We start from the raw sequence: 14,977 nt of genomic DNA, 5'->3' as shown, positions 1-14,977 counted from the left end.
GAATTACCCAAACCTGCCGGAGACCCAGTGAGAGCTGGCCACTTAAGTGGGAGGGGGAAAATATTTCCCATGACTGCAAAAGAAAAATACATCAGCTAATTTATCAGTGTCTCAGAGTGCTATACCAACTGTGTAGCAATAGTTTTCCATGTCAGGATTTTACTCCTGCCAATATTATAAGTGGAAATATCCATATCATTATTAACTCCATTATTGGGGAACAGTGTGTACTTCCAGGACTTTTTTCCAAGTTGTTGTCCTTTCAATCTTAGTTGTGGAGGGCGCAGCTCAGTTCCAGGTCCAGTTGCCGTTGTTAGTTGCAGGGGGCGCAGCCCTCCATCCCTTGAGGGAGTCAAACCCGCCACCTTGTGGTTGAGAGGCCACTGGCCCATGTGGGAATCGAACAGGCAGCCTTCGGAGTTAGGAGCACAGGGCTCTAACCGCCTGAGCCACCGGGCCGGCCCCATTATTAACTCTTAAAGGTGTAAAACATACCATTTTTTATAGGCCAGTGGCTCTCAAAGTGTAGTCTCCCTTTCAAGGGATGCACAAGGTCAAAACACTTTTCCTATTAACACTGACATTATCTGCCGTTTTTGCTCCTTCTTTCACCAGTATACACTGGAGTTTTCCAGAAACTGTGTTGTGTGATGTCAACATCTCTTTGACAGCTAATGGAATATGTGTTTATGTATTTGGTATTCAGAGTCTTTAAGTTTCTACTATCATAAATATCAAAAGATATTACCACATAAACAAAAGTTCTTTATGGTCCTCGGTACTTTTTAAGAGTATAAAAGGAGTCTTCAGGTCAAAAAGGTTAAGAGCTGGTATTTAAAAATTCCAAATTAAACTATTTGTAATGTTTGTTTATCATTTAGAATTTTAAAATACTTATCGAGTGGAAGCTTTTAGACTTAGACATACACTGTTTTCATGCATCATTCTTGTGCAAACATAAAAAGGACAATATAAGCAAAATAAAGTCATTAAGGAATTCTTGTAACTCTTTACACTCAGAACCTCTATTCTTCTAAATCATTTTTAACTCAAAGCTGTTGGTGTCCTTCATTACCAGGTGTGGGTGAGGCAGTATGTCTTACGAATACTCCACTACTGTTTGCCTCCAAAGCCGCTGATACCTACTATCCATATTCTGATGCTGACAGGTCCTTGATCTTACCTGAAGGTGTCAGGGGAAGGTTTTCAGACAACAGACGGCATGTTTCTTTTCCAGATGGGCCTTACATGATTTGTTGACAGAAACGTGGAGATTACAGTTGTCAAGTCATCCCCCCAGGAATAGCCACTGAGTTTGTGCATGTTCAGGCAGTGACAACACATCTCCACCCCCATCTGGCCATCCGTGATTATAAAATGCCCTCCATTGTTAAGATGCATCAGGACTTCAGAGACATTACAGTGCAAAACAACGTGAGTTTTAGCACCAATGAAATATGGAATTCATTGGATAGAATTCATCCTTTGCTCCAGGTTCTACTAAAAGAATGATGGGGAGTTTTCCTCCTACATAGGAACTCTTATTGTCAATGACAATTCTGTTTCAAAATCAAAGCCAACCACTTGGGTTCCGTCTAATTACAACTGCACAGAGAGTGCTCAAGCCAAAGGCCATTGGTGAGTAAAGGATGCAAGTTACATTTCTCCAAAGACATCATTGTTGGTCTTGCCACTGTGTTAAAATTTTTCTGTTTTGATAGACTCTCTCCATTGTTAACATTTTTTCAATGACTATAACCTTAGTAATTTAACAGTGGGACCTATCATTAGGTCATTAATTTTGAAATTGATTTATATTAATAGTATGATGCCTTAGTGACTACTGTTAATGGTTTAATACAAAATGTGATTATCTGGTGTAAACAGAATTTGGGGAGAATGGGGGTGGGGTGGGCGGGTCACAGGAGAGAAGAGGGAGGGCATCTGTGTTGTGACAATGAGTTTGCTTGTGATGCTTTTGGTCTAAATATGAGTCAGTGATACAGATCCATGAGAGAGCAGGTTTTGAGAACCACCCTTGCAGGGAAGTCAGGATGCCAGCATCTTCTATTTTTACAGAGTTTATAACTGTGTCTATTTGGTCTAAGTAAATATCTGATGATAAATATCCAGTGCAACCAGTTCCACAAGTGGAAATCCTCAAATCACAAATTCTTCCTTAGGTAAAAAACAAACAAACAAACAAAAAATGCAAGCACCTGTAGAAATAAAACAACTGTGGTTTCCAGGCCAGCGCCATTAGCATCACCTAGAAACTTGTTAGAAATGCAGAATTCGAGGTCCATATCCCAGACTTATTGAATCAGAAACGGGGCGTGGAGTCCTACAATCTCTGGCTTAAAAAGTCCTCCAGGTGATTCTGACCCAAACTCAAGTTTGAGACCCACTGTTTTAGCCAACGTGTGGTGAGACAAATTCACTATGGACTATACACTTTGCTTCCCTGAAAAACCAAATCCAAGCCAAGACTGCTGCTGCCACAAAGGAAAGGAGGAAGAAGAGAAGCCCAAGAGAGGAAGTAATCATATTTTGGTAGCAAGGCTAGAGGGAACAGAAAAAAAATGACATGTCAATACAGTCAATAAAATCCCAATTAAGGGAAACTCTTCGTGCCAAACAACACAATTTCTTAAAAGAAAAGATGGCGAGGAAAGCTATAGATTTCCTCTAGAGACGTAACCAATTGCAATGTGCAGACTTTGTTTAGATCCTAAATCAAAGTGTAAACAAATACTTTTTAGGGCAATTAGGAAGATGTAAACACTGGATATTTGAATGATATTGGGGAGTTGTTGATTGGGGAGATGATGATGGGATGATGATTAAGTTTTAAAACAGGAGTCTTCAAAAGGCTATATGTGGGGTGGCCGGTTAGCTCCTTTGGAGTGTGGTGCTGATAACACTAAGGTTGCCAGTTCAATCCCCGCATGGGCCACTGCGAGCTGCACCCTCCTTCAAAAAAAAAAAAAAAAAAAAAGGCTATGTGTAGTTTAAGATTCCATTTTTATGACAGTCTGGGAAAGGTAAAACTAAAGAATAGAAAATAGACCTATTTTTAGAAAATATGTTATTTGGAGGTGGGAGAAGGAGTTCCCTGCAAGGGGCAGAGGGGGGAGTTTTGAGGGGTGACAGAGCTGTTCTATTCCTGATTGTGATGATTATATAACTAAGTGAGCTTATAAAACCTCAGACTTGTACCTTAAAAGGTAAATTTTACTGCATGTAAATTATACCTTAATAAACTTGACCAAAACCAAAAATAAACCCAAAAAAATGCATTGTTGTTTAGAGATACATACTGAAATATTTACAGACAAAATATACTGTCTGTGGTTTGCTTTGAAATAACAGGGGATGCTGTTGCTTTGTGGGTATAGCCGGAACACTTTCCATTTCCCACAGTGGAAAGCCTTTGAAGCTAAACGCATTCAACTAGCCTCTCTACTTTGTAGGAGTTTAAAGTTTTCCATAATAAAAAGTTTTTTTAAAAACTAAAGAAGCAAAACGCTTCATTAATTACGGTGTCCCCACAAGCACCCATGTAGCCAAGAACCCAGAAGGCGGGTTAGCGAGCGAGGGCTGAGGGCTCAACCTTTAGCAGTGGGAACCCTTAAAGCAGCAGTTCTGGTGGAACCTGTGGTTGTTACCTGTCCCCTTCATTCCACACGGCACAGGACTAGCAGGGAGGTTATGGCAAACAGTCTAAGAGGGCACCCTCCCTGGCCTCTGCTTGTTAGGCCCTTTCACCAAGGGAGCTGTTGGTAAACAAGCTGATTATGAGCAGCCTGGATGCGTTCCAAGTGGTGCTGTGGCCACTGACTTTCGGGAACCAGGAAGCTAGAAAGGTCAGGGACTGGTCAGTGCCATGCCTCACAATGCAGGGGGTCCCTTGGGGCGGGGCTCTTTGGTTCCTGCAATGTGTTGGGAGGAAGTCTGCCCTGCTCCATCAGAAACATCATCGTTCCCAATGGAAGGGCCACGTCACAACGGCCCATAAACCTCATGCTTCCTGCACTCTGCCTTCGGCCTTTCAGGGACCAAGAAAGAACTTAGGGACATGAAGGCAGTGGGAATCAAGAGGGAGGCGGCTGGTGGGGGTAAAATGTGAGGAAGGGACTGATGAAATTTATTTGCTGGAGAAGAAAGGTACATAGACTGGGCAGGAGCTTGAAGAAGGGTTACGGAACATTCCTTTAGTATAGGAGAGACTTCAGCAAATTTGAGCCTAAGCAAAAGGCACCCAGGTAGAGAAACAGATTTAAAATGTGAAAGAAAAAAAGGGTAAAGATCGCACAGGAGATAAATTGGAAACTCGGTATCTTACAATTTGCCTGAAGAGAAGGGATGGCGTGGAGTAGACATGTTTGTCTGTCACAGCATCCCCTCTTTTTCTGGGGCGTTCTGCTGCTTCTTCAATGGGGGCTGCCTACCTCCCACTTCCCTTGCCCCCAGCTCCACTCACATGGCTACCACTGTCATTCAAATTGTTTTCTCCTATAAGTAAATGTTGTTTTTCTCTGGCTGCTTTTAAGAGTTTTTTCTTTGTCTTCAGTTTTCAGAAGTTTAATTATATTGTGTCTTGATGTGAATTTCTTTGGGTTCATTCTGTTTGGAGTTTGCTCAGCTTCTTGAATCTGCACATTTGTCGCTTGCCAAATTTGGGAAGTCTTCACTCATTTTTTCTTCAAGTAGTTTTTCAGCCTGCTTTCCTCCTCTCCTTCCAGGACTCTGATAACATGAATAACATAAATATTAGATTTTTTTTTTTATGTTCCAGTTCCCTTAGGCTCTGTTCATTTTGGTGGGGGGGGAATAATGGGGAACAGTGTGTTTTTCCAGCCCATCAGTTCCAAGTCATGTCATTGTCCTTCAGTCTAGTTGTAGAGGGCGCAGCTCAGCTCCAAGTCCAGTTGCCGTTTTCAATCTTTAGTTGCAGGGGGTGCAGCCCACCATCCCATGCAGGAATTGAACCGGCAACCTTGTTAAGAGCTCGCGCTCTAACCAACTGAGCCATCTGGCTGCCCCTCCTGCTCATTTTTTTGAAATCTATTTTCTCTGTTGTTCAGATTAGGTAGGTAATTTCTATTGTTCTATCTTCCCGTTCGCTGATTCTTTCAACTACTCCCTTCATTCTACTATTGAGTCCATCCATTGAGCTTTTTATTTGGTTATTATAGTTTTCAGTTCTAAAATATCTATTCTTTATAGCTTATATTACTTTTCTGAGACTTTCTTTACTAAGTCTTATTTTTCTTGTATTTCAAGCAAAATATTAATTGCTCATGGAAGCATTTTGATCATGTGTTTTAAAATCATTGCCAGGTAGTGTTAACATCTCTGTGATCTCCATCTTTGCATCTGTTTTCTTTTTTTCACTCAGTGTGAGATCTTTCTCATTCTTGATATGCAGAGTGGTTTTCTATTGAAACCTTGACATTTTCATTACTATGTTATACAGCTCTGATATTATTTAAACAGAGGTTATAGTGGGCTTTCTCTGATGCTGCTTTGGTACGGGAGGGGAGAGATAACTGCCTTATTTCTGCCAGGTGGAGATAGATGTCCAAACTGCCGCACTGACACCTGAGAGGGGACTCCTCTTTATTAATGGTGAGAGTGGAAGTCCAGACTCTCCATGTGGTTTCCACTGACAGCACGGGGTAGGGGTGGTCTCATTACTGGCCAGCTGGGATGAAAGATCAACCCCCTACTTGGCTTTTCAGACACTGCCTGGCAGGATTATTTGGAAACCTCATTACAGCCTCATAAGGATAGAAGTCTAGGTTTCCAGTCAACCTTCGCTTGTGTGGTTGGGATTGGGTCAAAATTTTTTGTTTGTTTTCCTGTGGTGTTTGGCTGGAATAGAACGTTATTATCTGAAATTTCTGTCTTGCTAAAGCGGCCCCTTTCCTGCTCCTCTAACTACAGAAAGCAGGCTATTGTTGAGGATTTTTTGTCGATGCCTCTTGGCATTCTGAGTTGCTGCCTCCTTCAGTTCCAAGTCTCAGCTGTCTGAGGCAAAAAGAAAACCCAGGGAACGTACCACCAGGTCGTTACTGAGATTCTGAGTCTCTAGCCAGCCTGCCTGCTTCTCTCCACGTTTAGGATGCTTGTTTTATATATAATGGCTGGGGCTTTTCGTTGTACATAGGCGGAGGAATGGGAAACATGTATCTAGTCCATATTCCTGGAAGCAGAATTCTATGGGAGCATATTTTTATAGCAAGTTAGTGGTCTCTCCAATACCATGGGACCTTACAGGTGGCTAAGAGGGGATGCAGACAAAAGAGAGAAGAGGCAAGGACTGAGTCAAGAGGCAAGAAGCAGGGAATCATAAAGGAAGCTAAAAAAGCACAGCTAGTGAGGTAGGAGGAAAAACAGAAGACGGAGCAAGATGACTATAGTTAATGACCTTTTAAAAAGGATAGTTTAAGTGGGGACACAATCATGACTAAAGCGGGTTTAAGAAAGAATGGGAACAAAGTGAAAGAAGCAAGTTACGAAAGCTACATATTGTGTGATTCCATTGATATGAAATGTCCATAATAGCCCAATCTATAGAGACAGAAGTCAATTAGTGGTTGCCTAGGGCCGTGGTTGATGGGGCAGTTTGGGGGAATGGGGAATGACTTCTAATGGGTATGAGGTTTCTTTTGAGGGGTGATGAAAATTTTTTAATTAGATTGTGGTGATGGTTGTACAACTCTGAGATTTTTTTTTAAAATGGAATTGTATACTTTAAATGGATAAATTATATAGTATATAAATTATATTTCAATAAAGCTGTTAATGAAGGAAAGAAGGAAGGAAGGAAGGAAGGAAGGAAGGAAGGAAGGAAGGAAGGAAGGAAGGAAGGAAGGAAGGAACTGAGGGAGAGAGGAAAGGAGGGAGGAAAAAAAGAAGGGATGAAAAAGAAAATGACATGCATTGGCAAAAAATATGAAACTTTTATGCAGGACAAATTTTCTTTATATAAAAAGTGTTAACAATCCAACAGAAAAAAAACTGGTAAAAGATACAACAGAAGAATATATAAAAAGATGCTTAACTCATAGTAGTAGAACTATAAATTACATTGAAATAACATTTATTTCATCTATCAGAGCGACAAAATCCTACAGTGTGTTAACATTTGGCAAGACTTTAGGAAAATGGGTACTCTCGGACATCGGTAGTGGGCGTGTAAATTGGAACAACCCCCCATGGAGAGCAATTTATTAGTATCTATCAAAATTACAAATGTATATAAACTTAGACCAGGCATTTCTACCTCTAGTTATTATCTTATATTTTTACTTCCAGACATGGGACATACTTACATGCAGGGTCATTCATATAATTACAGGTTTTTTTGTAACAGCAAATAACTGGAAACAAATGTCCACTGGGAGGAGACCAATAAAAGACAGTGAGGAAGCTCTTCATGTACTCATAGTAAATGAGAAAATTCCCCATGATGTATTATTAAGGGGAAAATACAAGGGAAAACATGACATATATAATATGTTGCCATTTATATTTAAATATATATATATATATTTGTAGCAACCAAAACAATCTCTGAATGTATAAACAAAGAAGCTAATAATTCTAGATAACTATGCAGCATGAGAGGGGGAACTGGAAGGTAGAGTGAGAAAGCTGTATACCTTTTCATAATTTTTGAAATTTTAAGCATATTTTTAAGAAAAGAGGAGAGAATATGAGGTGAGGTAGTGGATATAATAAGTATAATAATTTATCTTAGTCTATTTGGACTATTATACCAAAAATACCATAGACTGGGAAGCTTAACAACAACATTTACTTCTCACAGTTCTGATGGTCATGAAGTCCAAGATCAAGGCTCTGGCAGGTTCAGGGTCTGGTAAGAGCCCACTGCTTCATAAATGGCCATGTTCTCACTGCATGGTGAAAAGGGCACGGGAGTTTTCTTGGGCCTCTTTTACAAGGGCACTAATCCCTGGTGAGAGTCACCCTTACGACCTAATCTCCTCCCAAAGCCCACCTCCTAATACACCTTGGGGGTTAGAATTTCAACTCAAGGCATTTTCGGAGGACACAGCCATTCAGTGTATAGCACAGTTATTACAGCTTTGCAATAAGGAAGAGGGTAGGGATTTGCAAAGAAGTGGTAGCTGGAGAAGGTGGTGGGGTCAAAATGCGATTTTTTTAAGATGGGAGATATTCCAGCATGTTTTTTAGGCTGATGGGAATAATACAGACATTTAGATCGTTTCATGCCTTTTGCTATACACGTATTACACGTATACTTTTTAAATACCTCCATCATATCTCTATTTTTCTGCTTATATGTTTCTTTCTCTATTGGGTAAAACATTCCCGGAAGGCAAGGACCATCCCTATTCATTTGTGTGTCTCCCGTCCCTCACCTGGTCCTGACATGAAGTAGGTGCTCAGCACGTTTGTTAAATGGTGTCGGAGAAGCTCCACCCCGTGGCTGAACCCATCCAGAACACCTCAGCGCCAAGTGCAGGTTTCCCTCTCCTCCTTGTACAGTGAGGTGAGCTTGGGTTGGAACAATAAGGAAAGACTCCCAAAAGCAGCACAACGTAAAGCAGACAGAGAGGAGAAAAGCAGGCATTACAGTGAGAATGACACGAGCTGAGTTAGAGAGACATGGGTAATGACAGTGATGTATGGTGGTCGGAACGATGAGAAGAGCTAGCATCCATTGAAAGTCTACTGTGCACCAATAACTGTTTAACTTGTTCCACATATTAGTTCATTTATCCCTGACAAGAACTCTATAAGGAAGGTATTGTCACCATTTTACAGATGGAGAAACGAAGGCACAGAGGGAGCAAGGAAGTTGTCCAAAGTCACAAAGCATCAAGGAATGAAAATACATGGGACAAAAAGAAGATTGTCCTGATGTAGTGACTTGACCTGATCAAAAACAGATTTATTCTTGCACGTTTCCTGTTGTCCCTTTTCCTTCCTGCCCACTACCAAATATTTCATAAATGTATGCCACAGCTTTTTTCCACAACTGCAAAAACATCCCTTCGTCCCTGACCCAAGGGGTGAGAAATCCATTGTAATTCTTGCTCCTATATACAGTTCCAGAAATAATGCCAAGGAGTTTTCCTAGCTTCATTTCTTTAACTTCCTTTCCCAAACACAGTGTGGCATGTTTTAAAATTAGTTTCTTCCTACAAATAGATATTGCCCTTGAAATTTCATTTTTTCTACCTAAAACGATCTTTTCTCTTGTTTTCTTGACTTCAGCCAAATATGAAACAGCTTACTAAAACACACGAACTCATTTCCCCTCTTACTACTTCTCTTCCTTTCTGTACTTATACCTCCCTTCAGAAAAATATCCCCTTTTTCAAACACACTTGAAAAACTCTTTTACCAGTAAGTTAGGGAAAATTTTACCTTTACTGATTGCTCTGGGATTATTATGATGTTATTAGATACTTAATGTTATTAGATACAAAAATGTGTTCTGTTTAGTCAGGATCCTTGTAGTTGAGAGACCCTACCTTTGGGCCCTGTTATAGGCTGAATTGGGTCCCCTCCCCCCAAATTCTTATATTGAAAGCCTAACCCCCAGTACTTCAGAATGTACCTGTATTTGGAGATAGAGTCTTTAAAGAGGTAATTCAGTTAAAACGAGGTTATTACGGTTGGCCCTAATCCAATAGGATTGATGTCCTTTCAAGAAGAGGAGGTTAGGGCCGGCCTGGTGGCTCAGGTTGTTGGAACTCCATGCTCCTAACTCCGAAGGCTACCAGTTCGATTCCCACATGGGCCCATGGGCTCTCAACCACAAGGTGGCGGGTTTGACTCCCTCAAAGGATGGTGGGCTGCACCCCCTGCAACTAGCAATGGCAACTGGACCTGGAGCTGAGCCGCACCCTCCACAACTAAGACTGAAAGGACAACAACTTGAAGCTGAACAGCACCCTCCACAACTAAGAGTGAAAGGACAGCAACTTGACTTGGAAAAAAGTCCTGGAAGTACACACTGTTCCCCAATAAAGTCCTGTTCCCCTTCCCCAATAAAATCTTTAAAAAAAAAAAAAAAAGAAGAAGAAGAAGAGGAGGTTAGGACACAGACATACAGGAAAATCACGTGAAGACACAGGGCAGATGGCCATCTATAAGCCAAAGAAGAGTCTCAAAAGAACCCAGTCCTACCAGCATGTTAGTCTCAAGACTTCTAGCTCCAAAATGTAAGAAAATACATGTCTGCTATTTAGCCGCCCAGTTTGTGGCATTTTGTTATGGGAGCTCTAGCAAATTAAGACAGGCCCCCACCCAAAGCCCACCTCTTATACTGTGTCAAACACTCATTTTCCAAACCTGTATACCCAATAGCTTATTGGATGTCTGCACTTGTATATCCCATAGACCCTTCACACTCAGTGTGTGCAAAACATCTCCCCATTTCCCCCACTCCCTGCCCCTGGCAGCCACTATTCTAATCTCTGTGTCTATGTTTTTAAGATTCCATATGTATGTGAGATGACACAGTATGTGTCTTTCTCTGACTTATTCCACTTAGCATAATACCTTCTAGGTCCATCCTTGTTGTCTCAAATGGCAGAATTACCTTCTTTCTATGGTTGAATAATATTGCATTGTATGTGTACACATTTTCTTTATCCATTCATCAATTGATTGGACACTTAGGTTGTTTCCATGTCTTGGCTATTGTGAATCATACTGCACTGAATGTGGCGTGCAGATATCTGTTAGTTCCCCAGGCTAATGGGATGGCTCCGGAATCAGTCTTGTTAGGTTTGAGTCAGTAATGAGGATGTTACTGGGTCTGCAGTGGAGTCCATTGTCGGTGGGCTTGTTACCAGGGGCCTGGGCTGGCATGCATCCTGTCTGGTCCCTAGTAGTATGGAACTGCCTCCGGTACCGTGTTCGAAAGGGTGGTGCTGGGACAAGGGTTCACTTCAGGTTTCACAGCAGGGTCCTCAGACAGCGAGTCTATTACCAGGTACGTGGATGTAGCTTCCACCAGGTCCCTGGGAGGATCTGGTCATTGGATGGACCCCTGAGTGAGCAGGACTGGCTCTGAGAAAATAAATGTTTTCAGGACTATGGCTGAGAAGGGCTAACATTGAGGCCCAGGCCTGTTTCAGGTTTCACAGCCAACACTGAGGTCTTCAGACCCGGATCTGGAGGCATGGATTGGGATGTCCCCCCGCCAGGTCCCTGGGTGGGCTGGACTGCTCCATGGCCATGGCTAGAGGGGCCTGAGCCAAGTGTAGGCCCCTTTCAGGATGTCCAGGGCACAGACAGGAGCGTTTCCTGCCCGCCCTTGTGCCAGCAGGACTGTTCACAGATTGTAGCTGGGATGGGCTGGAGCCATTACAGGGCTGTTTCAAAATCTAGTTTGACCAAGTTTCGCAGGCTTTCTTCCAGGGGCTCCTGGGTCACACCTGAGTGGCTGGAGCCAGTTCGTGTGCCACTTCAGGGTCCATAGCCAGGACCAAGGTCTGTATGCCTATTACCCAATGCACAGGTAGACGTGACTCCTGGATCCCCTATCACATTGTGCTGGTGACAGAACCAAAGCCAAATGCCACTGTTGCTGAGTCCTCAGGGGTACGGAACTGTTTCTGGGTCTGCAGCCTCAGCCGTGGTTGGCGAGTCAGTAGCCCGGGTGGGGACCTGCTTTCTCAGAACGGCTCTCCTCAGTCTTGGATTGCACAGCGGTTTCACAATCTACCTGGATCCCAAAGTTCCCACAAAGGTACTTCTGTCCCTGGACGGATGCCAGTTGTTGGTGGGGGTCGGGGGGAGTCTGAGCAAGGGACATTTTACGCAGCCATCTCACTGACGTTACCACTTTGAGTATACCTAAAGATTTGATTTCTATGTAAATGTAAATATTTTTTTTAATAAATTAAAAGAATAAAAAGGAAAACCACAAAATGTAATATATAGTCGGCCCTCTGTATCTGTGGGTTCTGCATCCACAGATTCGACTAACTGCAGATCAAAAATATTCAAAAAACGGTGTTAGGTTGCTGCTACGTGTACTATGTAGTTAGGCCTACATGGCGGTGTCTGTACTGAATGAAGATGGACAGACTTTTTCTTCTTGTCATTGTTCCCTAAATAGAGTATAACAACTATTTACATAGTGTTTTATAAGACAGTTAGGTATTATAAGAGATCTAGAGATGATTTCAAGAACAGGCAGACCTCAGAGATACTGTGGTTTCGGTTCCACAATCAAGTGAACATCGCCGTAAAGTGAGTCACATGGATATTTTGGATTTACCAGTGCATATAAAAGTTATGTTTCCACTACACCATAGTCTAATTGAGTGTGCAATAATGTCGCGTCTAAAAAAATAATAATGTGTGTACCTTAATTTAAAAATATTGCTGAAAAATGCCAACCATCATCTGAGCCTTCAGTGAGTCATAATCTTTTTTGCTGGTGGTGGCTCTTGCCGCAATGTTGATGGCTGCTGACTGCTCAGGGAGGTGGTTGCAGATGGTTGGGGTGGTTGTGGCAGTTTCTTAAAATAAGACAATGAAATTTGCTGCATTGATTGACTCTTCTTTCACCTGTGATTTCTCTGTAGCATGTGATGCTGCTGTTTGATAGCATTTTAGCCACAGTAGAACTTCCAAAATTGGAGTCAATCCTCTCAAATCCTGCTTCTGCTTTATCAACTACGTTTATGTAATATCCTAAATCCTTTGTTGTCAGTTCAACATTCTTCACGGCATCTTCACCAGTAGATTCCATCTCAAGAAACCACTTTCTTTCTTCACCCAAAAGAAACAAGTCCTCATCTTTTAAAATTTTATCATGAGATTGCAGCAGTTCAGCCACATCTTCAGGCCCCACTAATTCTCTTGCTATTTCCACCCCATCTGCCGTTACTTCCTCCACTGAAGTCTTGAACCTCTCAAAGTCATCCATGAGGGTTGGAATCAGCTTCTTCTAAACTCCTGTTAATATTGATATTTTGACCTCTTCCCATGGTTCACAAATGTTCTTTTTTTTTTTCTTTTAAAGATTTTATTGGAGAAAGGGAACAGGACTTTATTGGGGAACAGTGTGTACTTCCAGGACTTTTTTCCAAGTCAAGTTGTTCTTTCAATCTTAGTTGTGGAGGGCGCAGCTCAGCTCCAGGTCCAGTTGCCATTGCTAGTTGCAGGGGGCTCAGCCCACCATCCCTTGTGAGAGTCGAGGAATCTAACTGGCAACCTTGTGGTCAAGAGGATGTGCTCCAACCGAGTCATTCGGGAGTTCAGCGGCAGCTCAGCTCAAGGTGCTGTGTTCAATCCAAATGTTCTTAATGGCATCTAAAATAGTGAATCCTTTCCAGAAGGTTTTCAATTTACTTGCCAAGATAACATCAGAGGAATCACTATCTATGGCAGCTACAGCTTTATGAAATGTATTTATTAAATAATAAGACTTGAATGTTGAAATTATTCCTTGATCTATGAGCTGCAGAATGGCTGTGTTAGCAGGCATGAAAATGACATTTTTCTCACAATACATCTCCATCAGAGTTCTTGGATGACCAGGTGCATTGTCAATGAGCAGTAATATTTTGAAATGAATCTTTTTCTCTGAGCAGTAGGTCTCAACAGTTGGCCTAAAATACTCACTAAACCATGTTGTACACAGATGTGCTGTCATTCAGGCTTTATTGTTCCATTTCTAAAGCACAGGCAGAGCAGATTAAGCATAATTCTTAAGGGCCCTAGGACCTTTGGAATGGTAAATAAACATTGGCTTCTACTTAAAATCACCAGCTGCATTAGGATCTAACAAGACAGTGAGCCTGGGGTGGCCGGATGGCTCAGGTGGTTAGAGTGCTAGCTCTCAACAAGGTTGCTGGTTTGACTCCCGCATGGGATGGTGGGCTGCACCCCCTGCAACTAAAGATTGAAAACGGCAACTGGACTTGGAGCTGAGCTGTGCCCCCCACAACTAGGTTGAAGGACAACGACTTGACTTGGAGCTGATGGGTCCTGGAAAAACACATTGTTCCCCAATATTCCCAAATTAAGGAAAAAAAAGATGGCATTAATCAAATGAATGTTAGCGTCATTCATTGTATGTATATTTTAAAAAAAAAAAGACAGTGATCCTGCCCTGTGAAGCCTTCGAAGCAAGGCATTAACTTCTCCTCTCTAGCTATGAGAGTTCTATGGCATCTTCTTCCAGTATAAAACTGTTTTATCTACATTGAACACCTGCTGTTTCGTGTAGCCACCTGCATTAATTATCATAGCTAGCTCTTCTGGATAACTTGCTGCAGCTTCTCCATCAGCACTTGCTGCTTCACTTTGCACATTTACTTTATGGGATGGCTTTTTTTCTTAAACCTCATGAATCAACCTCTGCTCAAACTTCGAACTTTTCTTCTGCAGCCTCCTCACCTCTCTCAGCCTTCATAGAATTGAGGAGAGTTAGGGCCTTGCCCTGGATTAGGTTTTGGCTTAAGGGAATGTTGTGGCTGGTCTGAAATGTTCATCAACACACGAATGAATAAACAAAATGTGGTATTTAGATACAATGGAATATTATTCAGCCTTAAAAAGGAAGGAAATCCTGTCACATACTACAACATGGATGAACTCTGACGACATTATGCTAGTGAAATCAGCCAATCACAAAAAGACTACTACTGTATGATTCCATTTATATGAAGTGTCTAAAGTAGTCAAATTTATAGAAAAAGAAAGCAGAAGGGTGGTTATCAGGTTCTGGGAGAGGGGGGGAAAAGGGAGCTGTTTTTAATGGATATAGAGTTCTAGTTTTACAAGCTGAAAAAGTTCTGGAGATCTGTTTCACAACAATGTGAATATGATTAACACTACTGAATTGTATACTTAAAATTTAAGATGGTAAATGTTATGTGTTTTTCACCATAATTAAAAAATGCATTAAATAAAAGGAAACTGAGCAGTAGTCCTGGACTTTATTCTTTGC

The sequence above is a fragment of the Rhinolophus sinicus genome, chromosome 16, assembly GCF_057876585.1.
Source record: "Rhinolophus sinicus isolate RSI-liver-muscle chromosome 16, RSI-T2T, whole genome shotgun sequence".
NCBI classification, from domain to species: Eukaryota; Metazoa; Chordata; class Mammalia; order Chiroptera; family Rhinolophidae; genus Rhinolophus; species Rhinolophus sinicus.
The sequence above is the reverse complement of the archived record's forward strand: the minus strand, read 5'-3'. Positions refer to the sequence as shown.